Raw genomic sequence first — 26,265 nt, forward strand, 5'->3', positions numbered from 1 at the left:
TCGTCTGTAAAGAAAAGAAACTCGTTTGCCGTTAAATCATTCCCCTGCGTATTGTTTTTCTTGATGATGAAATAAAAAGACTTCTTCTGTAAAGAAAAGAGTAATATTTGCTTCGTCCCCTGCTCGTCCTCCAACAAGGTGGTACTGACTCAGCTGACACGCGATCCTCAAAACTCGTCTTCTCGAAATGAATATGCCTTCACTTCATATACCCCAAGCATTAAAGCTTGGCCTCGTTCGTGAGGTGATCCTTTCATTTTCGCCCGGGTTTCCTTCTCGTAGTTGTGAGGGCAGACGTCGCTGAAGTCCGCAGACCGTCCTGTGGTGTGCTGGAGGGTGAAGTTAGGCAATGTTCCTTCGGATAAAGTGACATTCACAACGTGAGCCACAAATAGAAAACTTTCTCTCGACTATCGACGATAGTACAAACCAAAGTCCTAATGTAATCAAGAAATTAAAGTACAAGTACAATAATAGTGAACTTGGGTTGTAAAATCTGAACACCTGTTCGTTGATCCATCAGTTCGGCTAGCATCCTCTTAGAAGTCTCTTCATAGTACGTGTGTCATATCGTCACGAGTTGTAATGCGGCGATATAATTGGCAAACTTTCTTTTATATTGTGGGTCTCTCATCAGTAACTTAGCCTGTGTGGCTAGGTATACTCTGTAGCCAATGTATGTCCGGTCTTCCTGGGCAGTAATGACGTAGTGCAGTGTGTGCGCTGCCAACCACGCCCACGTGTTCTTTTGGGTTACCGGATAGTAAGTTCCATCCGGTTGGAGAATCGATGTGAGAGAGATGTGCTGCGTCGTTGTCCTGCAGATCGATGCCATGGTCTTACGACACCAGTTCAATATATGGCCGTTCTCACCACAGGCACAACGGTGTTGTAAGGTGTCGATGACATTACATTCTCGACACTGGTCTGACACCGACAGATGTATTTTATGGAGTCGCTCTCTAGTGGGGATTGTCTGATTGACAATTTTATACCAAGTGGATCGGACGTCAGTGCCGAGGACACCGTTATTGATGTTTGTCCAGATTCTAGTCCAATCCATAGAGGGGTACTTCGTCACCATGCGGTTGGCTCTTCCAGTTTCGTTCATCAGACGATATAGTTGAGCAGATGTTAGAGCACTTAACGGAGCACTCGATTTCGACTTCAGGTAGCTGGCTTCTAAGAGAAACATCCTGATATGATTCGCTTTATAGTGCACTTCCCCCAGGTTTATTGGTATTAGCATGTTGTATGGGTGATATGTCCTTATGGCCATACGAAGTGCACTGTCGGGGTATTTGTGGCACAACTGCAGTGTATTACGTACGAGGAGAGCCTTGCATTTCGTTGGGACATCTATTAGACCCAGGCCCCCTTCCGCCGGAGGGAGAGTGACGACGTTGATCCCCACCTTGAATATCTCACCCCTCCAAACATACCACCCGACTGCCGACATGATGGCCCTGGCAATAGTGTCGACCACCGGGAGAACCTGCCCAACATACCAGATTTTGGAAAGGATCTTGGTATTGATGAATGAAACTCGTTGAAGCAGATTCTGTTCTCTGCTTTTATTGTGTTGAAGGCAGGCTTTCGTGATGGCCAAGAGTTCTTTCCAATTGACTGCCGTTGTTCTTATAGGGCAACTGCTCATTTTTATACCTAGCAGTTTGACAGTCTCGCATAACCTGTAGGGACAAGTTCCATCTGTCGGAAAGCCTCCCCCAATCGGCAATAAGCTGGTCTTCGTATAATTTAATTTGGAGCCTGATGCTCGTTCGTATGCAGCGATACTGTCAGTGATCTCCCGTAGCTCCCGTTCCGACCGTATGACAGCACTCACGTCGTCCGCATAGGCAATACATTTGATGTTGCATGAGTAGACAGTTAAGCCCTGAAGTTTGCAATGGAGCATCCGGAGAAGTGGCTCAATTGCTATGACGTAGAGAGGCATAGACATGGGGCATCCTTGTCTGACTGATCTTTCAATAGGAATCGGTCGGGTTAACTGACCATTAACAATGACCTTAGAAGTGGCAGCGGTGTACATATTTTGAATCACTGTAATGAAGTCGTCACCGAAACCAAGATGTTTCATAATTTGAAACAGATAACGGTGCGAAACCCGGTCAAAAGCCTTACATTGGTCTAAAGCAAGAATTGCTGCAGTCGGCCGTGTAATTGCACTGAACGAGATGATCTCTCTGTAATCCGCAAGACTTTTGAAGATATTGCGTCCAGGTACTGCTGCTGACTGGCTGTGATGGATTATCGTCCCTAGGACGTTTTTAATTCTATGTGCAAACACGCGGGCCACAATCTTATAGTCGGAATTCAGGAGGGAGATCGGTCGAAAATGATTGATGTCTGCGTGGGAGTGTTGTTTCGGAACAAGTACGATGAGACTGCCATTGAAGTCTTCTGGTAGTTGCAGACCTGCTCTAATTTCGTTGCATATATGCACAAAACAATTTTCCAGTAGATGCCAGTATTCCTTATAAAATTCAATGGGAAGTCCATCCGCGCCAGGGGATTTATTAGGCTGAGCCTTCCTCAAGGCCATCTGAATTTCATCCGCAGTAACTTCACCCATCAGTGACTCCCTGTCAGCCTCGGCTAGTTTCACCGTTAGAAGATCTTGCATGGTGGAGATGATCTCATCATCTGTCGGGGCTGCCATATAGAGTCTCCGGTAATAGTCAGTGATATAATCCTTTATTCCCAGCTGAGTCGTCAAGAAGCTGCCATCTTCCGTTTTCAATTTACTGATCAGTTTTTGTCTTGCCCGTCGTTTCTCTCTGCCGAGGTGGAACGAGGATGGATGTTCATCGGAAGTACTGTTGGTGTCTCTAGAGCGGATTTTGGATCCTTCCAGTTGTTTCCGTTTCAGTAGTAACAACTTTGCCTTAATCCTTTTAATTTGTACGATGTTTTCGGGCGTGACAGACGTTTCGGAGTATAAATCACGTAGGCATCTAAAGTAAAATTCAAAGGTCTCCTTTTGCAAGCGGCTCCTGGCGTAGCTATAGGCCTTCAAGCACCTAATAAGTCGAGGCTTCGTATAGTGGCACCACCACATCGTGACAGACGGAAAAGCAGCCTGTCTGTGTAGACTCGATTCCCAGACCTCCTGCAACCGTTCTCGTAGCCCTTGCTCTCGGAGGATGTCTACATTTAATTTCCATCCTGTTTTGCCACGGAACGTTTTCTGTCGGGTCAGACGAATGGTACAGTGGTAGGCCAAGTGGTCTGAGAAATATATTGGCCACGTTTCCGTTGCCGATATTTGTCCTCGCAGAGTTTTCCCCACATAGATCCTATCAATGCGGCTGGCAGTTTGTGCGGTGTAATATGTAAAGCAGCGTTGGTCCCCATGTAGTATTTCCCATGTGCCCTCCAGTTCGAGCTGACGCACTGTTTCCGCGAGAGTAGGACAACCATTAAAATTCGGCCTTTGATCTTTAGGCTTTAAAACGCAGTTGAAGTCACCCCCAAGTACCACGTCTTCTGGATTCCGTCGTAACAGATATAACAGGTCAGTAGCAAAGAACTGGGCTCTGCGCACTCTATTTTGATTACCAGAAGGGGCGTAGATGTTTATAAACCGTATACCGTGAATTAGACACGAAATGCCTCTCCCGTTTTCCAGTAGCTCGACGTCAGAGATGGTCACTCCCTCTTTAATTAGGAAAGCCGTACCGCAGGAGCTATCCGGAGTGGTGTTTTTTACCACTTCGTAGCCAGGAATGTCTAGGTGAAGGTTGTCGTCCACTTCCTGCAGCATCACAATATCCGCGTCACAGCTGTAAAGGTAGTCGCGAAGACTGTACAGCTTCTGAGTCGAGGTAATTTTATTGATATTTAACGTGGCTAACTGGTAGTCCTGAAACGGAGGAGGCATTCCCAGCCAGTGGTGCGAAGTCTCAGTCCAAGTATGGAAGGGAGACGGCGGTGGGAACCATTAATAAGTAGCAGAAAAGGAATCAACGTCCCCAATCGGAGTTGTTGAAGCAGGTCCTGTCCTTTTGAGCTCTTCATCCCTCACAGCTGAGGAAGCACCTTCCGCCGAGCCGACCTTAGTCGGTTCAATGTCCACTGACATGCCTTCTACGTCATCTGCCCAGTCGCCAACCTTAACTGAGTCCCTCCTGGTGTGTGAGGCTGCCTCAGCCAGACGGAGATGTGTGGAGCTATCCCTGAGGACCAGTCGTGTAGTCTTTTCCCGTTCAGTGAGAGCGTGGTCTCCGACCTCTGACTGGGGCTTCGTGGTGTCTGCCACATCGCTGGTGCCACTCTGTCGCTTCTCATCAGAGTTTCCATGTAGGGCATCGGTAAGGTCGCGGGCAATCTGCAAACCTTTCTCACGCAAACTTGGAGCAGTTTGCTCGACATTCTTGTGGGCTATCCTCCTTTTCTTATGTTTCTTCGGCGAATTGCCTCGCCTTCCATGTTCGTCAACCTCTGGAGAGGAAACGCTATCTTGCCCACCAGTTAATCCTGCCGTTTGCGCGGAGACAGGCATCTGGTTGTTGCCAGTGTCCGAATCAGTGATGTTTCCTAGGGAAGGTACATCACAGGAAAGGTTGGCCAATGTCGTACCCACTGGCTCGTTAGTGTCCGTTGGAACCGCAGGGGTCACATCAGTGATGTCCTCTGTGGTGGAAGTTTCCATTGGCGTCACGTGGTCGTCGTCCAAGGCGTTGGAAAATGGGGCCACAACTGAATGTTCCACGTTGGCCATGTTCGTGCGGGCTGCCGCCACATATGTCAGCGGTAGCGAAGTCATCGTATTAGCTGGCACTGTGTCTCCTGGTGGCAACTGCGTCACCCTGCGTTGGATACATTGAGCACGAACGTGATCCGTGGCACCGCACCCAGAGCAGGTACGCGGTTGACCATCATATATTACGATCGCCCGGTATCCACAAACAGTAACGTAAGATGGTACGTGCCTCTGCAGTTCCATTTTAACCTGTCGAACACCGTTCAGGACAGGAACCTTAAACGTCGCCCATTGTTCGGCAACATTGCTAACAAACTTTACCATAATTTTTTAGAACCGCGTCGATTTCAGCCGCAGGTACTTCAAATGGTAACTCAAAAATTCGAAGAGTTCGAAGACCAAATCCTGCATGCAAAACCTTAACCTCTCCAATGTTCCCATCACGGTGCTTAAACTTCAGCTTACCACTACACGACTGCAAGATCTGTTCGCAAATATCAGCGGTTTTAAACTTGATGTAGACAACGCTACTAACGATCGACAGGTGTACGCCAATAATTTCGTCAAAGGGTCGTTTCAGACTTTCCTCAATCCATAATTCGATCTCAAAAGATTTCGGTCGGGCATAGGTGTGATCGAAGACAAATTTCAACGTGTCCCTGCGCGGTATGTCGTTCATGTTCCGGTTCTAAACATTGTCACACAATAACACGTTATTGTGGCCGCTAGAACAGCGTTTACTCACCAGTAAACAGAACACAGCCAGCAGCAGCGAGGACGTAAACACGCCGCGCGTCCGCTCGCCACGGCCGCTGAAGCCCGACTACCACTGAGCTAAAGAGGCGCGGCCTAGTGGTAGTTTTGCGTACTTCGTGCTTACGCTCGTCTGGATCATCAGGCTTAAGCTGACAACACTTCATATTACCGACTAATATTTGCAGCTATGGCGCACCATTACTGCTTGGCTACACATCTCACACGTAACCGATGTGCTCTCCAACCAACACCACTTACATTTCAGAACATGTCTTTGACACATGTCTACGAAATCACCTTCACCTTCAGATACACTTCCTTGCGACTGATGGAGACGTAGGCAAAGTTTTAAGTTGCTATTTCCATTACGTCACATTGATCAGAGAAACGGTAATTTACATCTGCAGCGGAACAAAATTACGTTCCGCCCAGCGTGGGGCTCGAACCCACGACCCTGAGATTAAGAGTCTCATGCTCTACCGACTGAGCTAGCCGGGCTGCGTCGGTGACTACGTGTCGGGTCGCACGACACACAGTTCTCGTTTCGGTGGGGTGGTCCCATACAGAATCTCTCCATGCTGCCTAATGTTTTCTAGCGTCACACACGTCACGTACTTCAGTTTTATTTCATAATCATTTCTGAGAGGTACAGGAATTGCATGAAAACCTGCAGCGCTAGTGGTGTCAAAATTAACACACATATTTGATTTGACTCAGAAGCCGAACGGGTTACTTTCCGACGCTGTCTTAGATGCGCAAATGCCAGCCAAAACTCGCGGTGACGGCACTCAGCCGACCATTTCGCTAGATAACACCGTTCTGGCTGTGTGTGTATCAAGCTCAAGTGCATCTCCAAGCAGGAAATGGACAACAGCAACATTCAGACGATTTCGTACTGCTCAATAGCTACACTAAAACGGTGTGTTTCTTTTGCAGAATTGGAAAAACACGACCGTGACAGGATTCGAACCTGCAATCTTCGGATCCGAAGTCCGACGCCTTATCCATTAGGCCACACGGTCACTGGCCGCCAAGTATTCCTTACATTCGTGTCATCTCGAAACGCTCATACCGCTGAGGAATTGTGTTTTCGTTCTACACAGCCGCTGCCTCTTGCTGCTTCCCACCCATTCGTTACATGCAAGCCTTTACGAGACCGACCAAGTAGAGATTGGGAATCAAGACCACACACTTTGTGCATTCGAAATCGAAGGCAGGGCGTCCCTCGCCGCATTTGCTACGATGGCGATTTGCTACTTCTGCAGAAGCGGCGGCGTCGACGACGACGACGACGACGCTCGCGAGAGGCTCTGTGATATTTGAAAAACACATGAAAAAAATATAATTCAGACTGCCGCCTCCCACCCTACGCTGTACCGCTTTGGAAAATGCTTTATCTGCGACATTCGCCTCAATCACATCTGAGAGTAATTCTAAATAAAACACCTGTTGCTAATTGTTCGTCGTTCCAGACACTGCTTGCTATACGGCTACGACGCGCAACTGATTTCGAAAATTCGTTTGCCTCCTGTGAGGATCGAACTCACGACCCCTGGTTTACTAGACCAGTGCTCTGCCACTGAGCTAAAGAGGCGCGGCCTAGTGGTAGTTTTGCGTACTTCGTGCTTACGCTCGTCTGGATCATCAGGCTTAAGCTGACAACACTTCATATTACCGACTAATATTTGCAGCTATGGCGCACCATTACTGCTTGGCTACACATCTCACACGTAACCGATGTGCTCTCCAACCAACACCACTTACATTTCAGAACATGTCTTTGACACATGTCTACGAAATCACCTTCACCTTCAGATACACTTCCTTGCGACTGATGGAGACGTAGGCAAAGTTTTAAGTTGCTATTTCCATTACGTCACATTGATCAGAGAAACGGTAATTTACATCTGCAGCGGAACAAAATTACGTTCCGCCCAGCGTGGGGCTCGAACCCACGACCCTGAGATTAAGAGTCTCATGCTCTACCGACTGAGCTAGCCGGGCTGCGTCGGTGACTACGTGTCGGGTCGCACGACACACAGTTCTCGTTTCGGTGGGGTGGTCCCATACAGAATCTCTCCATGCTGCCTAATGTTTTCTAGCGTCACACACGTCACGTCCTTCAGTTTTATTTCATAATCATTTCTGAGAGGTACAGGAATTGCATGAAAACCTGCAGCGCTAGTGGTGTCAAAATTAACACACATATTTGATTTGACTCAGAAGCCGAACGGGTTACTTTCCGACGCTGTCTTAGATGCGCAAATGCCAGCCAAAACTCGCGGTGACGGCACTCAGCCGACCATTTCGCTAGATAACACCGTTCTGGCTGTGTGTGTATCAAGCTCAAGTGCATCTCCAAGCAGGAAATGGACAACAGCAACATTCAGACGATTTCGTACTGCTCAATAGCTACACTAAAACGGTGTGTTTCTTTTGCAGAATTGGAAAAACACGACCGTGACAGGATTCGAACCTGCAATCTTCGGATCCGAAGTCCGACGCCTTATCCATTAGGCCACACGGTCACTGGCCGCCAAGTATTCCTTACATTCGTGTCATCTCGAAACGCTCATACCGCTGAGGAATTGTGTTTTCGTTCTACACAGCCGCTGCCTCTTGCTGCTTCCCACCCATTCGTTACATGCAAGCCTTTACGAGACCGACCAAGTAGAGATTGGGAATCAAGACCACACACTTTGTGCATTCGAAATCGAAGGCAGGGCGTCCCTCGCCGCATTTGCTACGATGGCGATTTGCTACTTCTGCAGAAGCGGCGGCGTCGACGACGACGACGACGACGACGACGCTCGCGAGAGGCTCTGTGATATTTGAAAAACACATGTAAAAAATATAATTCAGACTGCCGCCTCCCACCCTACGCTGTACCGCTTTGGAAAATGCTTTATCTGCGACATTCGCCTCAATCACATCTGAGAGTAATTCTAAATAAAACACCTGTTGCTAATTGTTCGTCGTTCCAGACACTGCTTGCTATACGGCCACGACGCGCAACTGATTTCGAAAATTCGTTTGCCTCCTGTGAGGATCGAACTCACGACCCCTGGTTTACTAGACCAGTGCTCTGCCACTGAGCTAAAGAGGCGCGGCCTAGTGGTAGTTTTGCGTACTTCGTGCTTACGCTCGTCTGGATCATCAGGCTTAAGCTGACAACACTTCATATTACCGACTAATATTTGCAGCTATGGCGCACCATTACTGCTTGGCTACACATCTCACACGTAACCGATGTGCTCTCCAACCAACACCACTTACATTTCAGAACATGTCTTTGACACATGTCTACGAAATCACCTTCACCTTCAGATACACTTCCTTGCGACTGATGGAGACGTAGGCAAAGTTTTAAGTTGCTATTTCCATTACGTCACATTGATCAGAGAAACGGTAATTTACATCTGCAGCGGAACAAAATTACGTTCCGCCCAGCGTGGGGCTCGAACCCACGACCCTGAGATTAAGAGTCTCATGCTCTACCGACTGAGCTAGCCGGGCTGCGTCGGTGACTACGTGTCGGGTCGCACGACACACAGTTCTCGTTTCGGTGGGGTGGTCCCATACAGAATCTCTCCATGCTGCCTAATGTTTTCTAGCGTCACACACGTCACGTACTTCAGTTTTATTTCATAATCATTTCTGAGAGGTACAGGAATTGCATGAAAACCTGCAGCGCTAGTGGTGTCAAAATTAACACACATATTTGATTTGACTCAGAAGCCGAACGGGTTACTTTCCGACGCTGTCTTAGATGCGCAAATGCCAGCCAAAACTCGCGGTGACGGCACTCAGCCGACCATTTCGCTAGATAACACCGTTCTGGCTGTGTGTGTATCAAGCTCAAGTGCATCTCCAAGCAGGAAATGGACAACAGCAACATTCAGACGATTTCGTACTGCTCAATAGCTACACTAAAACGGTGTGTTTCTTTTGCAGAATTGGAAAAACACGACCGTGACAGGATTCGAACCTGCAATCTTCGGATCCGAAGTCCGACGCCTTATCCATTAGGCCACACGGTCACTGGCCGCCAAGTATTCCTTACATTCGTGTCATCTCGAAACGCTCATACCGCTGAGGAATTGTGTTTTCGTTCTACACAGCCGCTGCCTCTTGCTGCTTCCCACCCATTCGTTACATGCAAGCCTTTACGAGACCGACCAAGTAGAGATTGGGAATCAAGACCACACACTTTGTGCATTCGAAATCGAAGGCAGGGCGTCCCTCGCCGCATTTGCTACGATGGCGATTTGCTACTTCTGCAGAAGCGGCGGCGTCGACGACGACGACGACGACGACGCTCGCGAGAGGCTCTGTGATATTTGAAAAACACATGTAAAAAATATAATTCAGACTGCCGCCTCCCACCCTACGCTGTACCGCTTTGGAAAATGCTTTATCTGCGACATTCGCCTCAATCACATCTGAGAGTAATTCTAAATAAAACACCTGTTGCTAATTGTTCGTCGTTCCAGACACTGCTTGCTATACGGCTACGACGCGCAACTGATTTCGAAAATTCGTTTGCCTCCTGTGAGGATCGAACTCACGACCCCTGGTTTACTAGACCAGTGCTCTGCCACTGAGCTAAAGAGGCGCGGCCTAGTGGTAGTTTTGCGTACTTCGTGCTTACGCTCGTCTGGATCATCAGGCTTAAGCTGACAACACTTCATATTACCGACTAATATTTGCAGCTATGGCGCACCATTACTGCTTGGCTACACATCTCACACGTAACCGATGTGCTCTCCAACCAACACCACTTACATTTCAGAACATGTCTTTGACACATGTCTACGAAATCACCTTCACCTTCAGATACACTTCCTTGCGACTGATGGAGACGTAGGCAAAGTTTTAAGTTGCTATTTCCATTACGTCACATTGATCAGAGAAACGGTAATTTACATCTGCAGCGGAACAAAATTACGTTCCGCCCAGCGTGGGGCTCGAACCCACGACCCTGAGATTAAGAGTCTCATGCTCTACCGACTGAGCTAGCCGGGCTGCGTCGGTGACTACGTGTCGGGTCGCACGACACACAGTTCTCGTTTCGGTGGGGTGGTCCCATACAGAATCTCTCCATGCTGCCTAATGTTTTCTAGCGTCACACACGTCACGTACTTCAGTTTTATTTCATAATCATTTCTGAGAGGTACAGGAATTGCATGAAAACCTGCAGCGCTAGTGGTGTCAAAATTAACACACATATTTGATTTGACTCAGAAGCCGAACGGGTTACTTTCCGACGCTGTCTTAGATGCGCAAATGCCAGCCAAAACTCGCGGTGACGGCACTCAGCCGACCATTTCGCTAGATAACACCGTTCTGGCTGTGTGTGTATCAAGCTCAAGTGCATCTCCAAGCAGGAAATGGACAACAGCAACATTCAGACGATTTCGTACTGCTCAATAGCTACACTAAAACGGTGTGTTTCTTTTGCAGAATTGGAAAAACACGACCGTGACAGGATTCGAACCTGCAATCTTCGGATCCGAAGTCCGACGCCTTATCCATTAGGCCACACGGTCACTGGCCGCCGAGTATTCCTTACATTCGTGTCATCTCGAAACGCTCATACCGCTGAGGAATTGTGTTTTCGTTCTACACAGCCGCTGCCTCTTGCTGCTTCCCACCCATTCGTTACATGCAAGCCTTTACGAGACCGACCAAGTAGAGATTGGGAATCAAGACCACACACTTTGTGCATTCGAAATCGAAGGCAGGGCGTCCCTCGCCGCATTTGCTACGATGGCGATTTGCTACTTCTGCAGAAGCGGCGGCGTCGACGACGACGACGACGACGACGCTCGCGAGAGGCTCTGTGATATTTGAAAAACACATGTAAAAAATATAATTCAGACTGCCGCCTCCCACCCTACGCTGTACCGCTTTGGAAAATGCTTTATCTGCGACATTCGCCTCAATCACATCTGAGAGTAATTCTAAATAAAACACCTGTTGCTAATTGTTCGTCGTTCCAGACACTGCTTGCTATACGGCTACGACGCGCAACTGATTTCGAAAATTCGTTTGCCTCCTGTGAGGATCGAACTCACGACCCCTGGTTTACTAGACCAGTGCTCTGCCACTGAGCTAAAGAGGCGCGGCCTAGTGGTAGTTTTGCGTACTTCGTGCTTACGCTCGTCTGGATCATCAGGCTTAAGCTGACAACACTTCATATTACCGACTAATATTTGCAGCTATGGCGCACCATTACTGCTTGGCTACACATCTCACACGTAACCGATGTGCTCTCCAACCAACACCACTTACATTTCAGAACATGTCTTTGACACATGTCTACGAAATCACCTTCACCTTCAGATACACTTCCTTGCGACTGATGGAGACGTAGGCAAAGTTTTAAGTTGCTATTTCCATTACGTCACATTGATCAGAGAAACGGTAATTTACATCTGCAGCGGAACAAAATCACGTTCCGCCCAGCATGGGGCTCGAACCCACGACCCTGAGATTAAGAGTCTCATGCTCTACCGACTGAGCTAGCCGGGCTGCGTCGGTGACTACGTGTCGGGTCGCACGACACACAGTTCTCGTTTCGGTGGGGTGGTCCCATACAGAATCTCTCCATGCTGCCTAATGTTTTCCTAGCGTCACACACGTCACGTACTTCAGTTTTATTTCATAATCATTTCTGAGAGGTACAGGAATTGCATGAAAACCTGCAGCGCTAGTGGTGTCAAAATTAACACACATATTTGATTTGACTCAGAAGCCGAACGGGTTACTTTCCGACGCTGTCTTAGATGCGCAAATGCCAGCCAAAACTCGCGGTGACGGCACTCAGCCGACCATTTCGCTAGATAACACCGTTCTGGCTGTGTGTGTATCAAGCTCAAGTGCATCTCCAAGCAGGAAATGGACAACAGCAACATTCAGACGATTTCGTACTGCTCAATAGCTACACTAAAACGGTGTGTTTCTTTTGCAGAATTGGAAAAACACGACCGTGACAGGATTCGAACCTGCAATCTTCGGATCCGAAGTCCGACGCCTTATCCATTAGGCCACACGGTCACTGGCCGCCAAGTATTCCTTACATTCGTGTCATCTCGAAACGCTCATACCGCTGAGGAATTGTGTTTTCGTTCTACACAGCCGCTGCCTCTTGCTGCTTCCCACCCATTCGTTACATGCAAGCCTTTACGAGACCGACCAAGTAGAGATTGGGAATCAAGACCACACACTTTGTGCATTCGAAATCGAAGGCAGGGCGTCCCTCGCCGCATTTGCTACGATGGCGATTTGCTACTTCTGCAGAAGCGGCGGCGTCGACGACGACGACGACGACGCTCGCGAGAGGCTCTGTGATATTTGAAAAACACATGTAAAAAATATAATTCAGACTGCCGCCTCCCACCCTACGCTGTACCGCTTTGGAAAATGCTTTATCTGCGACATTCGCCTCAATCACATCTGAGAGTAATTCTAAATAAAACACCTGTTGCTAATTGTTCGTCGTTCCAGACACTGCTTGCTATACGGCCACGACGCGCAACTGATTTCGAAAATTCGTTTGCCTCCTGTGAGGATCGAACTCACGACCCCTGGTTTACTAGACCAGTGCTCTGCCACTGAGCTAAAGAGGCGCGGCCTAGTGGTAGTTTTGCGTACTTCGTGCTTACGCTCGTCTGGATCATCAGGCTTAAGCTGACAACACTTCATATTACCGACTAATATTTGCAGCTATGGCGCACCATTACTGCTTGGCTACACATCTCACACGTAACCGATGTGCTCTCCAACCAACACCACTTACATTTCAGAACATGTCTTTGACACATGTCTACGAAATCACCTTCACCTTCAGATACACTTCCTTGCGACTGATGGAGACGTAGGCAAAGTTTTAAGTTGCTATTTCCATTACGTCACATTGATCAGAGAAACGGTAATTTACATCTGCAGCGGAACAAAATTACGTTCCGCCCAGCGTGGGGCTCGAACCCACGACCCTGAGATTAAGAGTCTCATGCTCTACCGACTGAGCTAGCCGGGCTGCGTCGGTGACTACGTGTCGGGTCGCACGACACACAGTTCTCGTTTCGGTGGGGTGGTCCCATACAGAATCTCTCCATGCTGCCTAATGTTTTCTAGCGTCACACACGTCACGTACTTCAGTTTTATTTCATAATCATTTCTGAGAGGTACAGGAATTGCATGAAAACCTGCAGCGCTAGTGGTGTCAAAATTAACACACATATTTGATTTGACTCAGAAGCCGAACGGGTTACTTTCCGACGCTGTCTTAGATGCGCAAATGCCAGCCAAAACTCGCGGTGACGGCACTCAGCCGACCATTTCGCTAGATAACACCGTTCTGGCTGTGTGTGTATCAAGCTCAAGTGCATCTCCAAGCAGGAAATGGACAACAGCAACATTCAGACGATTTCGTACTGCTCAATAGCTACACTAAAACGGTGTGTTTCTTTTGCAGAATTGGAAAAACACGACCGTGACAGGATTCGAACCTGCAATCTTCGGATCCGAAGTCCGACGCCTTATCCATTAGGCCACACGGTCACTGGCCGCCAAGTATTCCTTACATTCGTGTCATCTCGAAACGCTCATACCGCTGAGGAATTGTGTTTTCGTTCTACACAGCCGCTGCCTCTTGCTGCTTCCCACCCATTCGTTACATGCAAGCCTTTACGAGACCGACCAAGTAGAGATTGGGAATCAAGACCACACACTTTGTGCATTCGAAATCGAAGGCAGGGCGTCCCTCGCCGCATTTGCTACGATGGCGATTTGCTACTTCTGCAGAAGCGGCGGCGTCGACGACGACGACGACGACGCTCGCGAGAGGCTCTGTGATATTTGAAAAACACATGTAAAAAATATAATTCAGACTGCCGCCTCCCACCCTACGCTGTACCGCTTTGGAAAATGCTTTATCTGCGACATTCGCCTCAATCACATCTGAGAGTAATTCTAAATAAAACACCTGTTGCTAATTGTTCGTCGTTCCAGACACTGCTTGCTATACGGCCACGACGCGCAACTGATTTCGAAAATTCGTTTGCCTCCTGTGAGGATCGAACTCACGACCCCTGGTTTACTAGACCAGTGCTCTGCCACTGAGCTAAAGAGGCGCGGCCTAGTGGTAGTTTTGCGTACTTCGTGCTTACGCTCGTCTGGATCATCAGGCTTAAGCTGACAACACTTCATATTACCGACTAATATTTGCAGCTATGGCGCACCATTACTGCTTGGCTACACATCTCACACGTAACCGATGTGCTCTCCAACCAACACCACTTACATTTCAGAACATGTCTTTGACACATGTCTACGAAATCACCTTCACCTTCAGATACACTTCCTTGCGACTGATGGAGACGTAGGCAAAGTTTTAAGTTGCTATTTCCATTACGTCACATTGATCAGAGAAACGGTAATTTACATCTGCAGCGGAACAAAATCACGTTCCGCCCAGCGTGGGGCTCGAACCCACGACCCTGAGATTAAGAGTCTCATGCTCTACCGACTGAGCTAGCCGGGCTGCGTCGGTGACTACGTGTCGGGTCGCACGACACACAGTTCTCGTTTCGGTGGGGTGGTCCCATACAGAATCTCTCCATGCTGCCTAATGTTTTCCTAGCGTCACACACGTCACGTACTTCAGTTTTATTTCATAATCATTTCTGAGAGGTACAGGAATTGCATGAAAACCTGCAGCGCTAGTGGTGTCAAAATTAACACACATATTTGATTTGACTCAGAAGCCGAACGGGTTACTTTCCGACGCTGTCTTAGATGCGCAAATGCCAGCCAAAACTCGCGGTGACGGCACTCAGCCGACCATTTCGCTAGATAACACCGTTCTGGCTGTGTGTGTATCAAGCTCAAGTGCATCTCCAAGCAGGAAATGGACAACAGCAACATTCAGACGATTTCGTACTGCTCAATAGCTACACTAAAACGGTGTGTTTCTTTTGCAGAATTGGAAAAACACGACCGTGACAGGATTCGAACCTGCAATCTTCGGATCCGAAGTCCGACGCCTTATCCATTTGGCCACACGGTCACTGGCCGCCAAGTATTCCTTACATTCGTGTCATCTCGAAACGCTCATACCGCTGAGGAATTGTGTTTTCGTTCTACACAGCCGCTGCCTCTTGCTGCTTCCCACCCATTCGTTACATGCAAGCCTTTACGAGACCGACCAAGTAGAGATTGGGAATCAAGACCACACACTTTGTGCATTCGAAATCGAAGGCAGGGCGTCCCTCGCCGCATTTGCTACGATGGCGATTTGCTACTTCTGCAGAAGCGGCGGCGTCGACGACGACGACGACGCTCGCGAGAGGCTCTGTGATATTTGAAAAACACATGTAAAAAATATAATTCAGACTGCCGCCTCCCACCCTACGCTGTACCGCTTTGGAAAATGCTTTATCTGCGACATTCGCCTCAATCACATCTGAGAGTAATTCTAAATAAAACACCTGTTGCTAATTGTTCGTCGTTCCAGACACTGCTTGCTATACGGCCACGACGCGCAACTGATTTCGAAAATTCGTTTGCCTCCTGTGAGGATCGAACTCACGACCCCTGGTTTACTAGACCAGTGCTCTGCCACTGAGCTAAAGGGGCGCGGCCTAGTGGTAGTTTTGCGTACTTCCTGCTTACGCTCGTCTGGATCATCAGGCTTAAGCTGACAACACTTCATATTACCGACTAATATTTGCAGCTATGGCGCACCATTACTGCTTGGCTTCACATCTCACACGTAACCGATGTGCTCTCCAACCAACACCACTTACATTTCAGAACATGTCTTTGACACATGTCTACGAAATCACCTTCACCTTCAGATACACTTCCTTGCGACTGATGGAGACGTAGGCAAAGTTTTAAGTTGCTATTTCCATTACGTCACATTGATCAGAGAAACGGTAATTTACATCTGCAGCGGAACAAAATTACGTTCCGCCCAGCGTGGGGCTCGAACCCACGACCCTGAGATTAAGAGTCTCATGCTCTACCGACTGAGCTAGCCGGGCTGCGTCGGTGACTACGTGTCGGGTCGCACGACACACAGTTCTCGTTTCGGTGGGGTGGTCCCATACAGAATCTCTCCATGCTGCCTAATGTTTTCTAGCGTCACACACGTCACGTACTTCAGTTTTATTTCATAATCATTTCTGAGAGGTACAGGAATTGCATGAAAACCTGCAGCGCTAGTGGTGTCAAAATTAACACACATATTTGATTTGACTCAGAAGCCGAACGGGTTACTTTCCGACGCTGTCTTAGATGCGCAAATGCCAGCCAAAACTCGCGGTGACGGCACTCAGCCGACCATTTCGCTAGATAACACCGTTCTGGCTGTGTGTGTATCAAGCTCAAGTGCATCTCCAAGCAGGAAATGGACAACAGCAACATTCAGACGATTTCGTACTGCTCAATAGCTACACTAAAACGGTGTGTTTCTTTTGCAGAATTGGAAAAACACGACCGTGACAGGATTCGAACCTGCAATCTTCGGATCCGAAGTCCGACGCCTTATCCATTAGGCCACACGGTCACTGGCCGCCAAGTATTCCTTACATTCGTGTCATCTCGAAACGCTCATACCGCTGAGGAATTGTGTTTTCGTTCTACACAGCCGCTGCCTCTTGCTGCTTCCCACCCATTCGTTACATGCAAGCCTTTACGAGACCGACCAAGTAGAGATTGGGAATCAAGACCACACACTTTGTGCATTCGAAATCGAAGGCAGGGCGTCCCTCGCCGCATTTGCTACGATGGCGATTTGCTACTTCTGCAGAAGCGGCGGCGTCGACGACGACGACGACGACGCTCGCGAGAGGCTCTGTGATATTTGAAAAACACATGTAAAAAATATAATTCAGACTGCCGCCTCCCACCCTACGCTGTACCGCTTTGGAAAATGCTTTATCTGCGACATTCGCCTCAATCACATCTGAGAGTAATTCTAAATAAAACACCTGTTGCTAATTGTTCGTCGTTCCAGACACTGCTTGCTATACGGCCACGACGCGCAACTGATTTCGAAAATTCGTTTGCCTCCTGTGAGGATCGAACTCACGACCCCTGGTTTACTAGACCAGTGCTCTGCCACTGAGCTAAAGAGGCGCGGCCTAGTGGTAGTTTTGCGTACTTCGTGCTTACGCTCGTCTGCATCATCAGGCTTAAGCTGACAACACTTCATATTACCGACTAATATTTGCAGCTATGGCGCACCATTACTGCTTGGCTACACATCTCACACGTAACCGATGTGCTCTCCAACCAACACCACTTACATTTCAGAACATGTCTTTGACACATGTCTACGAAATCACCTTCACCTTCAGATACACTTCCTTGCGACTGATGGAGACGTAGGCAAAGTTTTAAGTTGCTATTTCCATTACGTCACATTGATCAGAGAAACGGTAATTTACATCTGCAGCGGAACAAAATCACGTTCCGCCCAGCGTGGGGCTCGAACCCACGACCCTGAGATTAAGAGTCTCATGCTCTACCGACTGAGCTAGCCGGGCTGCGTCGGTGACTACGTGTCGGGTCGCACGACACACAGTTCTCGTTTCGGTGGGGTGGTCCCATACAGAATCTCTCCATGCTGCCTAATGTTTTCCTAGCGTCACACACGTCACGTACTTCAGTTTTATTTCATAATCATTTCTGAGAGGTACAGGAATTGCATGAAAACCTGCAGCGCTAGTGGTGTCAAAATTAACACACATATTTGATTTGACTCAGAAGCCGAACGGGTTACTTTCCGACGCTGTCTTAGATGCGCAAATGCCAGCCAAAACTCGCGGTGACGGCACTCAGCCGACCATTTCGCTAGATAACACCGTTCTGGCTGTGTGTGTATCAAGCTCAAGTGCATCTCCAAGCAGGAAATGGACAACAGCAACATTCAGACGATTTCGTACTGCTCAATAGCTACACTAAAACGGTGTGTTTCTTTTGCAGAATTGGAAAAACACGACCGTGACAGGATTCGAACCTGCAATCTTCGGATCCGAAGTCCGACGCCTTATCCATTAGGCCACACGGTCACTGGCCGCCAAGTATTCCTTACATTCGTGTCATCTCGAAACGCTCATACCGCTGAGGAATTGTGTTTTCGTTCTACACAGCCGCTGCCTCTTGCTGCTTCCCACCCATTCGTTACATGCAAGCCTTTACGAGACCGACCAAGTAGAGATTGGGAATCAAGACCACACACTTTGTGCATTCGAAATCGAAGGCAGGGCGTCCCTCGCCGCATTTGCTACGATGGCGATTTGCTACTTCTGCAGAAGCGGCGGCGTCGACGACGACGACGACGACGCTCGCGAGAGGCTCTGTGATATTTGAAAAACACATGTAAAAAATATAATTCAGACTGCCGCCTCCCACCCTACGCTGTACCGCTTTGGAAAATGCTTTATCTGCGACATTCGCCTCAATCACATCTGAGAGTAATTCTAAATAAAACACCTGTTGCTAATTGTTCGTCGTTCCAGACACTGCTTGCTATACGGCCACGACGCGCAACTGATTTCGAAAATTCGTTTGCCTCCTGTGAGGATCGAACTCACGACCCCTGGTTTACTAGACCAGTGCTCTGCCACTGAGCTAAAGAGGCGCGGCCTAGTGGTAGTTTTGCGTACTTCGTGCTTACGCTCGTCTGGATCATCAGGCTTAAGCTGACAACACTTCATATTACCGACTAATATTTGCAGCTATGGCGCACCATTACTGCTTGGCTACACATCTCACACGTAACCGATGTGCTCTCCAACCAACACCACTTACATTTCAGAACATGTCTTTGACACATGTCTACGAAATCACCTTCACCTTCAGATACACTTCCTTGCGACTGATGGAGACGTAGGCAAAGTTTTAAGTTGCTATTTCCATTACGTCACATTGATCAGAGAAACGGTAATTTACATCTGCAGCGGAACAAAATCACGTTGCGCCCAGCGTGGGGCTCGAACCCACGACCCTGAGATTAAGAGTCTCATGCTCTACCGACTGAGCTAGCCGGGCTGCGTCGGTGACTACGTGTCGGGTCGCACGACACACAGTTCTCGTTTCGGTGGGGTGGTCCCATACAGAATCTCTCCATGCTGCCTAATGTTTTCCTAGCGTCACACACGTCACGTACTTCAGTTTTATTTCATAATCATTTCTGAGAGGTACAGGAATTGCATGAAAACCTGCAGCGCTAGTGGTGTCAAAATTAACACACATATTTGATTTGACTCAGAAGCCGAACGGGTTACTTTCCGACGCTGTCTTAGATGCGCAAATGCCAGCCAAAACTCGCGGTGACGGCACTCAGCCGACCATTTCGCTAGATAACACCGTTCTGGCTGTGTGTGTATCAAGCTCAAGTGCATCTCCAAGCAGGAAATGGACAACAGCAACATTCAGACGATTTCGTACTGCTCAATAGCTACACTAAAACGGTGTGTTTCTTTTGCAGAATTGGAAAAACACGACCGTGACAGGATTCGAACCTGCAATCTTCGGATCCGAAGTCCGACGCCTTATCCATTTGGCCACACGGTCACTGGCCGCCAAGTATTCCTTACATTCGTGTCATCTCGAAACGCTCATACCGCTGAGGAATTGTGTTTTCGTTCTACACAGCCGCTGCCTCTTGCTGCTTCCCACCCATTCGTTACATGCAAGCCTTTACGAGACCGACCAAGTAGAGATTGGGAATCAAGACCACACACTTTGTGCATTCGAAATCGAAGGCAGGGCGTCCCTCGCCGCATTTGCTACGATGGCGATTTGCTACTTCTGCAGAAGCGGCGGCGTCGACGACGACGACGACGACGCTCGCGAGAGGCTCTGTGATATTTGAAAAACACATGTAAAAAATATAATTCAGACTGCCGCCTCCCACCCTACGCTGTACCGCTTTGGAAAATGCTTTATCTGCGACATTCGCCTCAATCACATCTGAGAGTAATTCTAAATAAAACACCTGTTGCTAATTGTTCGTCGTTCCAGACACTGCTTGCTATACGGCTACGACGCGCAACTGATTTCGAAAATTCGTTTGCCTCCTGTGAGGATCGAACTCACGACCCCTGGTTTACTAGACCAGTGCTCTGCCACTGAGCTAAAGGGGCGCGGCCTAGTGGTAGTTTTGCGTACTTCCTGCTTACGCTCGTCTGGATCATCAGGCTTAAGCTGACAACACTTCATATTACCGACTAATATTTGCAGCTATGGCGCACCATTACTGCTTGGCTTCACATCTCACACGTAACCGATGTGCTCTCCAACCAACACCACTTACATTTCAGAACATGTCTTTGACACATGTCTACGAAATCACCTTCACCTTCAGATACACTTCCTTGCGACTGATGGAGACGTAGGCAAAGTTTTAAGTTGCTATTTCCATTACGTCACATTGATCAGAGAAACGGTAATTTACATCTGCAGCGGAACAAAATTACGTTCCGCCCAGCGTGGGGCTCGAACCCACGACCCTGAGATTAAGAGTCTCATGCTCTACCGACTGAGCTAGCCGGGCTGCGTCGGTGACTACGTGTCGGGTCGCACGACACACAGTTCTCGTTTCGGTGGGGTGGTCCCATACAGAATCTCTCCATGCTGCCTAATGTTTTCTAGCGTCACACACGTCACGTACTTCAGTTTTATTTCATAATCATTTCTGAGAGGTACAGGAATTGCATGAAAACCTGCAGCGCTAGTGGTGTCAAAATTAACACACATATTTGATTTGACTCAGAAGCCGAACGGGTTACTTTCCGACGCTGTCTTAGATGCGCAAATGCCAGCCAAAACTCGCGGTGACGGCACTCAGCCGACCATTTCGCTAGATAACACCGTTCTGGCTGTGTGTGTATCAAGCTCAAGTGCATCTCCAAGCAGGAAATGGACAACAGCAACATTCAGACGATTTCGTACTGCTCAATAGCTACACTAAAACGGTGTGTTTCTTTTGCAGAATTGGAAAAACACGACCGTGACAGGATTCGAACCTGCAATCTTCGGATCCGAAGTCCGACGCCTTATCCATTAGGCCACACGGTCACTGGCCGCCAAGTATTCCTTACATTCGTGTCATCTCGAAACGCTCATACCGCTGAGGAATTGTGTTTTCGTTCTACACAGCCGCTGCCTCTTGCTGCTTCCCACCCATTCGTTACATGCAAGCCTTTACGAGACCGACCAAGTAGAGATTGGGAATCAAGACCACACACTTTGTGCATTCGAAATCGAAGGCAGGGCGTCCCTCGCCGCATTTGCTACGATGGCGATTTGCTACTTCTGCAGAAGCGGCGGCGTCGACGACGACGACGACGACGCTCGCGAGAGGCTCTGTGATATTTGAAAAACACATGTAAAAAATATAATTCAGACTGCCGCCTCCCACCCTACGCTGTACCGCTTTGGAAAATGCTTTATCTGCGACATTCGCCTCAATCACATCTGAGAGTAATTCTAAATAAAACACCTGTTGCTAATTGTTCGTCGTTCCAGACACTGCTTGCTATACGGCCACGACGCGCAACTGATTTCGAAAATTCGTTTGCCTCCTGTGAGGATCGAACTCACGACCCCTGGTTTACTAGACCAGTGCTCTGCCACTGAGCTAAAGAGGCGCGGCCTAGTGGTAGTTTTGCGTACTTCGTGCTTACGCTCGTCTGGATCATCAGGCTTAAGCTGACAACACTTCATATTACCGACTAATATTTGCAGCTATGGCGCACCATTACTGCTTGGCTACACATCTCACACGTAACCGATGTGCTCTCCAACCAACACCACTTACATTTCAGAACATGTCTTTGACACATGTCTACGAAATCACCTTCACCTTCAGATACACTTCCTTGCGACTGATGGAGACGTAGGCAAAGTTTTAAGTTGCTATTTCCATTACGTCACATTGATCAGAGAAACGGTAATTTACATCTGCAGCGGAACAAAATCACGTTCCGCCCAGCGTGGGGCTCGAACCCACGACCCTGAGATTAAGAGTCTCATGCTCTACCGACTGAGCTAGCCGGGCTGCGTCGGTGACTACGTGTCGGGTCGCACGACACACAGTTCTCGTTTCGGTGGGGTGGTCCCATACAGAATCTCTCCATGCTGCCTAATGTTTTCCTAGCGTCACACACGTCACGTACTTCAGTTTTATTTCATAATCATTTCTGAGAGGTACAGGAATTGCATGAAAACCTGCAGCGCTAGTGGTGTCAAAATTAACACACATATTTGATTTGACTCAGAAGCCGAACGGGTTACTTTCCGACGCTGTCTTAGATGCGCAAATGCCAGCCAAAACTCGCGGTGACGGCACTCAGCCGACCATTTCGCTAGATAACACCGTTCTGGCTGTGTGTGTATCAAGCTCAAGTGCATCTCCAAGCAGGAAATGGACAACAGCAACATTCAGACGATTTCGTACTGCTCAATAGCTACACTAAAACGGTGTGTTTCTTTTGCAGAATTGGAAAAACACGACCGTGACAGGATTCGAACCTGCAATCTTCGGATCCGAAGTCCGACGCCTTATCCATTAGGCCACACGGTCACTGGCCGCCAAGTATTCCTTACATTCGTGTCATCTCGAAACGCTCATACCGCTGAGGAATTGTGTTTTCGTTCTACACAGCCGCTGCCTCTTGCTGCTTCCCACCCATTCGTTACATGCAAGCCTTTACGAGACCGACCAAGTAGAGATTGGGAATCAAGACCACACACTTTGTGCATTCGAAATCGAAGGCAGGGCGTCCCTCGCCGCATTTGCTACGATGGCGATTTGCTACTTCTGCAGAAGCGGCGGCGTCGACGACGACGACGACGACGCTCGCGAGAGGCTCTGTGATATTTGAAAAACACATGTAAAAAATATAATTCAGACTGCCGCCTCCCACCCTACGCTGTACCGCTTTGGAAAATGCTTTATCTGCGACATTCGCCTCAATCACATCTGAGAGTAATTCTAAATAAAACACCTGTTGCTAATTGTTCGTCGTTCCAGACACTGCTTGCTATACGGCCACGACGCGCAACTGATTTCGAAAATTCGTTTGCCTCCTGTGAGGATCGAACTCACGACCCCTGGTTTACTAGACCAGTGCTCTGCCACTGAGCTAAAGAGGCGCGGCCTAGTGGTAGTTTTGCGTACTTCGTGCTTACGCTCGTCTGGATCATCAGGCTTAAGCTGACAACACTTCATATTACCGACTAATATTTGCAGCTATGGCGCACCATTACTGCTTGGCTACACATCTCACACGTAACCGATGTGCTCTCCAACCAACACCACTTACATTTCAGAACATGTCTTTGACACATGTCTACGAAATCACCTTCACCTTCAGATACACTTCCTTGCGACTGATGGAGACGTAGGCAAAGTTTTAAGTTGCTATTTCCATTACGTCACATTGATCAGAGAAACGGTAATTTACATCTGCAGCGGAACAAAATCACGTTCCGCCCAGCGTGGGGCTCGAACCCACGACCCTGAGATTAAGAGTCTCATGCTCTACCGACTGAGCTAGCCGGGCTGCGTCGGTGACTACGTGTCGGGTCGCACGACACACAGTTCTCGTTTCGGTGGGGTGGTCCCATACAGAATCTCTCCATGCTGCCTAATGTTTTCCTAGCGTCACACACGTCACGTACTTCAGTTTTATTTCATAATCATTTCTGAGAGGTACAGGAATTGCATGAAAACCTGCAGCGCTAGTGGTGTCAAAATTAACACACATATTTGATTTGACTCAGAAGCCGAACGGGTTACTTTCCGACGCTGTCTTAGATGCGCAAATGCCAGCCAAAACTCGCGGTGACGGCACTCAGCCGACCATTTCGCTAGATAACACCGTTCTGGCTGTGTGTGTATCAAGCTCAAGTGCATCTCCAAGCAGGAAATGGACAACAGCAACATTCAGACGATTTCGTACTGCTCAATAGCTACACTAAAACGGTGTGTTTCTTTTGCAGAATTGGAAAAACACGACCGTGACAGGATTCGAACCTGCAATCTTCGGATCCGAAGTCCGACGCCTTATCCATTTGGCCACACGGTCACTGGCCGCCAAGTATTCCTTACATTCGTGTCATCTCGAAACGCTCATACCGCTGAGGAATTGTGTTTTCGTTCTACACAGCCGCTGCCTCTTGCTGCTTCCCACCCATTCGTTACATGCAAGCCTTTACGAGACCGACCAAGTAGAGATTGGGAATCAAGACCACACACTTTGTGCATTCGAAATCGAAGGCAGGGCGTCCCTCGCCGCATTTGCTACGATGGCGATTTGCTACTTCTGCAGAAGCGGCGGCGTCAACGACGACGACGACGCTCGCGAGAGGCTCTGTGATATTTGAAAAACACATGTAAAAAATATAATTCAGACTGCCGCCTCCCACCCTACGCTGTACCGCTTTGGAAAATGCTTTATCTGCGACATTCGCCTCAATCACATCTGAGAGTAATTCTAAATAAAACACCTGTTGCTAATTGTTCGTCGTTCCAGACACTGCTTGCTATACGGCCACGACGCGCAACTGATTTCGAAAATTCGTTTGCCTTCTGTGAGGATCGAACTCACGACCCCTGGTTTACTAGACCAGTGCTCTGCCACTGAGCTAAAGAGGCGCGGCCTAGTGGTAGTTTTGCGTACTTCCTGCTTACGCTCGTCTGGATCATCAGGCTTAAGCTGACAACACTTCATATTACCGACTAATATTTGCAGCTATGGCGCACCATTACTGCTTGGCTTCACATCTCACACGTAACCGATGTGCTCTCCAACCAACACCACTTACATTTCAGAACATGTCTTTGACACATGTCTACGAAATCACCTTCACCTTCAGATACACTTCCTTGCGACTGATGGAGACGTAGGCAAAGTTTTAAGTTGCTATTTCCATTACGTCACATTGATCAGAGAAACGGTAATTTACATCTGCAGCGGAACAAAATTACGTTCCGCCCAGCGTGGGGCTCGAACCCACGACCCTGAGATTAAGAGTCTCATGCTCTACCGACTGAGCTAGCCGGGCTGCGTCGGTGACTACGTGTCGGGTCGCACGACACACAGTTCTCGTTTCGGTGGGGTGGTCCCATACAGAATCTCTCCATGCTGCCTAATGTTTTCTAGCGTCACACACGTCACGTACTTCAGTTTTATTTCATAATCATTTCTGAGAGGTACAGGAATTGCATGAAAACCTGCAGCGCTAGTGGTGTCAAAATTAACACACATATTTGATTTGACTCAGAAGCCGAACGGGTTACTTTCCGACGCTGTCTTAGATGCGCAAATGCCAGCCAAAACTCGCGGTGACGGCACTCAGCCGACCATTTCGCTAGATAACACCGTTCTGGCTGTGTGTGTATCAAGCTCAAGTGCATCTCCAAGCAGGAAATGGACAACAGCAACATTCAGACGATTTCGTACTGCTCAATAGCTACACTAAAACGGTGTGTTTCTTTTGCAGAATTGGAAAAACACGACCGTGACAGGATTCGAACCTGCAATCTTCGGATCCGAAGTCCGACGCCTTATCCATTAGGCCACACGGTCACTGGCCGCCAAGTATTCCTTACATTCGTGTCATCTCGAAACGCTCATACCGCTGAGGAATTGTGTTTTCGTTCTACACAGCCGCTGCCTCTTGCTGCTTCCCACCCATTCGTTACATGCAAGCCTTTACGAGACCGACCAAGTAGAGATTGGGAATCAAGACCACACACT

General features: G+C 48.4%; 41 non-coding genes across 41 annotated transcripts; all 41 read right to left on the minus strand.

Moving 5' to 3' along the window:
* Positions 1-5,907: 5,907 nt before the first annotated feature.
* Trnak-cuu lies at positions 5,908-5,980 on the minus strand. The gene has a single exon. It is a non-coding gene; the product is annotated as a tRNA-Lys (tRNA).
* A 451-nt stretch (positions 5,981-6,431) lies between these two features.
* Trnar-ucg lies at positions 6,432-6,504 on the minus strand. Its single transcript has one exon. It is a non-coding gene; the product is annotated as a tRNA-Arg (tRNA).
* A 500-nt stretch (positions 6,505-7,004) lies between these two features.
* Trnat-agu lies at positions 7,005-7,076 on the minus strand. Its single transcript has one exon. It is a non-coding gene; the product is annotated as a tRNA-Thr (tRNA).
* Positions 7,077-7,413: 337 nt separating this feature from the next.
* Positions 7,414-7,486, minus strand: Trnak-cuu. The gene has a single exon. It is a non-coding gene; the product is annotated as a tRNA-Lys (tRNA).
* A 451-nt stretch (positions 7,487-7,937) lies between these two features.
* On the minus strand, positions 7,938-8,010 carry Trnar-ucg. Its single transcript has one exon. It is a non-coding gene; the product is annotated as a tRNA-Arg (tRNA).
* A 506-nt stretch (positions 8,011-8,516) lies between these two features.
* Trnat-agu lies at positions 8,517-8,588 on the minus strand. The gene has a single exon. It is a non-coding gene; the product is annotated as a tRNA-Thr (tRNA).
* Positions 8,589-8,925: 337 nt separating this feature from the next.
* Trnak-cuu lies at positions 8,926-8,998 on the minus strand. Its single transcript has one exon. It is a non-coding gene; the product is annotated as a tRNA-Lys (tRNA).
* Positions 8,999-9,449: 451 nt separating this feature from the next.
* On the minus strand, positions 9,450-9,522 carry Trnar-ucg. Its single transcript has one exon. It is a non-coding gene; the product is annotated as a tRNA-Arg (tRNA).
* A 503-nt stretch (positions 9,523-10,025) lies between these two features.
* Positions 10,026-10,097, minus strand: Trnat-agu. The gene has a single exon. It is a non-coding gene; the product is annotated as a tRNA-Thr (tRNA).
* A 337-nt stretch (positions 10,098-10,434) lies between these two features.
* On the minus strand, positions 10,435-10,507 carry Trnak-cuu. Its single transcript has one exon. It is a non-coding gene; the product is annotated as a tRNA-Lys (tRNA).
* Positions 10,508-10,958: 451 nt separating this feature from the next.
* On the minus strand, positions 10,959-11,031 carry Trnar-ucg. Its single transcript has one exon. It is a non-coding gene; the product is annotated as a tRNA-Arg (tRNA).
* Positions 11,032-11,534: 503 nt separating this feature from the next.
* Trnat-agu lies at positions 11,535-11,606 on the minus strand. Its single transcript has one exon. It is a non-coding gene; the product is annotated as a tRNA-Thr (tRNA).
* Positions 11,607-11,943: 337 nt separating this feature from the next.
* Trnak-cuu lies at positions 11,944-12,016 on the minus strand. Its single transcript has one exon. It is a non-coding gene; the product is annotated as a tRNA-Lys (tRNA).
* Positions 12,017-12,468: 452 nt separating this feature from the next.
* Trnar-ucg lies at positions 12,469-12,541 on the minus strand. The gene has a single exon. It is a non-coding gene; the product is annotated as a tRNA-Arg (tRNA).
* Positions 12,542-13,041: 500 nt separating this feature from the next.
* Positions 13,042-13,113, minus strand: Trnat-agu. The gene has a single exon. It is a non-coding gene; the product is annotated as a tRNA-Thr (tRNA).
* Positions 13,114-13,450: 337 nt separating this feature from the next.
* Positions 13,451-13,523, minus strand: Trnak-cuu. Its single transcript has one exon. It is a non-coding gene; the product is annotated as a tRNA-Lys (tRNA).
* A 451-nt stretch (positions 13,524-13,974) lies between these two features.
* Trnar-ucg lies at positions 13,975-14,047 on the minus strand. Its single transcript has one exon. It is a non-coding gene; the product is annotated as a tRNA-Arg (tRNA).
* A 500-nt stretch (positions 14,048-14,547) lies between these two features.
* Trnat-agu lies at positions 14,548-14,619 on the minus strand. The gene has a single exon. It is a non-coding gene; the product is annotated as a tRNA-Thr (tRNA).
* A 337-nt stretch (positions 14,620-14,956) lies between these two features.
* Trnak-cuu lies at positions 14,957-15,029 on the minus strand. Its single transcript has one exon. It is a non-coding gene; the product is annotated as a tRNA-Lys (tRNA).
* Positions 15,030-15,481: 452 nt separating this feature from the next.
* Positions 15,482-15,554, minus strand: Trnar-ucg. The gene has a single exon. It is a non-coding gene; the product is annotated as a tRNA-Arg (tRNA).
* Positions 15,555-16,051: 497 nt separating this feature from the next.
* Positions 16,052-16,123, minus strand: Trnat-agu. Its single transcript has one exon. It is a non-coding gene; the product is annotated as a tRNA-Thr (tRNA).
* A 337-nt stretch (positions 16,124-16,460) lies between these two features.
* Positions 16,461-16,533, minus strand: Trnak-cuu. The gene has a single exon. It is a non-coding gene; the product is annotated as a tRNA-Lys (tRNA).
* Positions 16,534-16,984: 451 nt separating this feature from the next.
* On the minus strand, positions 16,985-17,057 carry Trnar-ucg. Its single transcript has one exon. It is a non-coding gene; the product is annotated as a tRNA-Arg (tRNA).
* A 500-nt stretch (positions 17,058-17,557) lies between these two features.
* Positions 17,558-17,629, minus strand: Trnat-agu. The gene has a single exon. It is a non-coding gene; the product is annotated as a tRNA-Thr (tRNA).
* A 337-nt stretch (positions 17,630-17,966) lies between these two features.
* Trnak-cuu lies at positions 17,967-18,039 on the minus strand. The gene has a single exon. It is a non-coding gene; the product is annotated as a tRNA-Lys (tRNA).
* A 452-nt stretch (positions 18,040-18,491) lies between these two features.
* Positions 18,492-18,564, minus strand: Trnar-ucg. Its single transcript has one exon. It is a non-coding gene; the product is annotated as a tRNA-Arg (tRNA).
* Positions 18,565-19,064: 500 nt separating this feature from the next.
* On the minus strand, positions 19,065-19,136 carry Trnat-agu. The gene has a single exon. It is a non-coding gene; the product is annotated as a tRNA-Thr (tRNA).
* A 337-nt stretch (positions 19,137-19,473) lies between these two features.
* Positions 19,474-19,546, minus strand: Trnak-cuu. The gene has a single exon. It is a non-coding gene; the product is annotated as a tRNA-Lys (tRNA).
* Positions 19,547-19,998: 452 nt separating this feature from the next.
* Trnar-ucg lies at positions 19,999-20,071 on the minus strand. The gene has a single exon. It is a non-coding gene; the product is annotated as a tRNA-Arg (tRNA).
* A 500-nt stretch (positions 20,072-20,571) lies between these two features.
* On the minus strand, positions 20,572-20,643 carry Trnat-agu. Its single transcript has one exon. It is a non-coding gene; the product is annotated as a tRNA-Thr (tRNA).
* A 337-nt stretch (positions 20,644-20,980) lies between these two features.
* Trnak-cuu lies at positions 20,981-21,053 on the minus strand. Its single transcript has one exon. It is a non-coding gene; the product is annotated as a tRNA-Lys (tRNA).
* Positions 21,054-21,504: 451 nt separating this feature from the next.
* Positions 21,505-21,577, minus strand: Trnar-ucg. The gene has a single exon. It is a non-coding gene; the product is annotated as a tRNA-Arg (tRNA).
* A 500-nt stretch (positions 21,578-22,077) lies between these two features.
* Positions 22,078-22,149, minus strand: Trnat-agu. The gene has a single exon. It is a non-coding gene; the product is annotated as a tRNA-Thr (tRNA).
* Positions 22,150-22,486: 337 nt separating this feature from the next.
* Trnak-cuu lies at positions 22,487-22,559 on the minus strand. The gene has a single exon. It is a non-coding gene; the product is annotated as a tRNA-Lys (tRNA).
* A 452-nt stretch (positions 22,560-23,011) lies between these two features.
* Trnar-ucg lies at positions 23,012-23,084 on the minus strand. Its single transcript has one exon. It is a non-coding gene; the product is annotated as a tRNA-Arg (tRNA).
* A 500-nt stretch (positions 23,085-23,584) lies between these two features.
* Positions 23,585-23,656, minus strand: Trnat-agu. Its single transcript has one exon. It is a non-coding gene; the product is annotated as a tRNA-Thr (tRNA).
* A 337-nt stretch (positions 23,657-23,993) lies between these two features.
* Positions 23,994-24,066, minus strand: Trnak-cuu. The gene has a single exon. It is a non-coding gene; the product is annotated as a tRNA-Lys (tRNA).
* Positions 24,067-24,518: 452 nt separating this feature from the next.
* On the minus strand, positions 24,519-24,591 carry Trnar-ucg. The gene has a single exon. It is a non-coding gene; the product is annotated as a tRNA-Arg (tRNA).
* Positions 24,592-25,088: 497 nt separating this feature from the next.
* Positions 25,089-25,160, minus strand: Trnat-agu. Its single transcript has one exon. It is a non-coding gene; the product is annotated as a tRNA-Thr (tRNA).
* Positions 25,161-25,497: 337 nt separating this feature from the next.
* Trnak-cuu lies at positions 25,498-25,570 on the minus strand. The gene has a single exon. It is a non-coding gene; the product is annotated as a tRNA-Lys (tRNA).
* Positions 25,571-26,021: 451 nt separating this feature from the next.
* Trnar-ucg lies at positions 26,022-26,094 on the minus strand. Its single transcript has one exon. It is a non-coding gene; the product is annotated as a tRNA-Arg (tRNA).
* Between the last annotated feature and the right edge of the window lie 171 nt (positions 26,095-26,265).

Source organism: Schistocerca americana, unplaced genomic scaffold (assembly GCF_021461395.2).
Source record: "Schistocerca americana isolate TAMUIC-IGC-003095 unplaced genomic scaffold, iqSchAmer2.1 HiC_scaffold_147, whole genome shotgun sequence".
Classification (NCBI taxonomy): Eukaryota; Metazoa; Arthropoda; class Insecta; order Orthoptera; family Acrididae; genus Schistocerca; species Schistocerca americana.